Source organism: Colobus angolensis, unplaced genomic scaffold, assembly GCF_000951035.1.
Source record: "Colobus angolensis palliatus isolate OR3802 unplaced genomic scaffold, Cang.pa_1.0 Scaffold584, whole genome shotgun sequence".
Taxonomy (NCBI): Eukaryota; Metazoa; Chordata; class Mammalia; order Primates; family Cercopithecidae; genus Colobus; species Colobus angolensis.
In genome coordinates this window covers 197,230-199,126 of record NW_012119421.1, presented here as the reverse complement: position 1 = coordinate 199,126, position 1,897 = coordinate 197,230, and the positions used below count along the sequence as shown (strand labels likewise).

The 1,897-nt window shown below is 43.8% G+C and overlaps 1 protein-coding gene and 1 non-coding gene across 2 annotated transcripts in view; one reads left to right on the top strand and one right to left on the bottom strand.

Moving 5' to 3' along the window:
• Positions 1-1,897, bottom strand: part of LOC105526273 (putative neuroblastoma breakpoint family member 6-like protein) — a 255,070-nt gene that overhangs the window by 101,700 nt on the left and 151,473 nt on the right.
• On the top strand, positions 303-374 carry TRNAH-GUG. Its single transcript has one exon. It is a non-coding gene; the product is annotated as a tRNA-His (tRNA).

The following is a 1,897-nucleotide window of genomic DNA, read 5'->3' as shown; positions in this document are numbered from 1 at the left end:
GGAAGGGTGGAAAGTAGAAATACGAAAAGGCGGGAGAGAAGCAGAGGAGGTGCGGACGAGGACAGAGAAACCTCCCGAGAGAGGCTGGTGCAGGGAGGCCCAGGCTGGAGTGGAGGAGATGAGAATTGTTCTCATCACGTATGAGGATTGGGAGGAAGGGAGGGAAAAGCAGAGCCGGCAAGAAAGAAAGAAAAGCGCGAGCCCCCTGTGGCTGTCTGGGAAGAAATCCGCCTAATAATCGAAATCTATTGACGTCAAAATTACTAGAGCAAGCTCAGACATTACCGCTTGGCCTGTAGCTCGCCGTGATCGTATAGTGGTTAGTACTCTGCGTTGTGGCCGCAGCAACCTCGGTTCGAATCCGAGTCACGGCAGCGTCGTTTCTCCAGGCAGTTGGCTGTATACCCTTTTGCTCCCCGCAACCAGGTGCGTCAGGGGAAGAAAAAGAGACCTCACAGCTCACTAACCTGGCGAGGAATCCAAGGGAAGCCCTGGGCGTGCTCTGTCCTGTTTCTGACACTCACACAGCAAATAACCTAGTCAGTCCTGTTGGTGGCTTACACGGAGGCAATGGTGTGCTCAGAACCGTTTTTCCGGTCACTAGGGGCAGGTCAGGGGAAGGAAAAGAGACCTCACAGCTCACCAACCTGGGGAGGAGTCCAAGGGAAACCCTGGACATGCACCCTCCTGTCTCTGAGCCTCACAGAGCAAATAACCCAGTCAGCCATGTTGGTCGTGGCTTACACGAAGGCAATGGTGTGATCAGAACCTGTTTTCCAGTCACTGGGGCTGTTATACATGAAACGACAACAAGCTTTTAATGACTTTAAACTCGAAACTCTTTGTTGTGGCCTACAGTGGCTTGTCTCCGAGCCTGTGGCCAAGTTTGTATGCCAACAGGAAAGTGTGGGGAAAGACAATCTTGTGCCAGGAGTCTTTCCACCTCCACTCTGCCAAGGTGGTGGGTCACCTGAGGTCAGGAGTTCGAGACCAGCCTGGCCAATGTGGTAAAACCCCCGTCTCTCTGAAAAATATGAAAATTAGCTGGGTGTGGAGACACGTGCCTGTAATCTCTGCTACTCAGGCGGCTGAGGCACCAGAATCACTTGAACCCAGGAGGCGAAGGTTGCAGTGAGCTGAAACTCACCACTGCACTTCAGCCTGGGCAACAGAGTGAGACTTTATCCCAAAAAATAGAATAAAATAAAATAAAAAAGCTGGGGGAAAATATGAAATGATGATGAGTTACATAGAAGACCTTAAAAAAGACATAAATTAAATTTACATGAAAAATACAGTCTGAGATTAAAATACAGTGGATAGGATTAACAGCAGATTAGATGCTGCTAAAGAAAGATTAATCAATTCCAAGACATGGGAATAGAAAGAAACAGAGAAAAAAAAGATACAACAAAAATGAACAGACCATTAGTCAGCTGTGGTAAAATTTCAAAGCAGCTAATACAAATATAACTGGAGTCTTTGAAGGAGAGACTAGAGAGAAAGAAAAGAATATACATTATATATATTTGATATATGTATGCTAAATATAATATATTGTATATGCCATATATAAGATGTATATATGTCATTATTCAAATTTGATGAGAACTATAAACATGCAGATGCAAGAAACTAAATGAAGTAAAACAATATGTAAAAGATAAAACTATACAGGGTCTTATCTTAAACTGCTTCAAACCAGTGATAAATAGAAAATCTCAAAAGTAGCCAGAGGAAAAATGACATATTATGCACAGAGGAAGAAAAATAAGAATTATGGCAGACTTCTTGTTGGAAACAAAGTAAGCCAGAAGACAGTGGAATATCACTTTTCAAACACTTTTTAAAAACAAAAACTGTCAACTAGAATCCTACAGCCAGTGAAAATATCTTC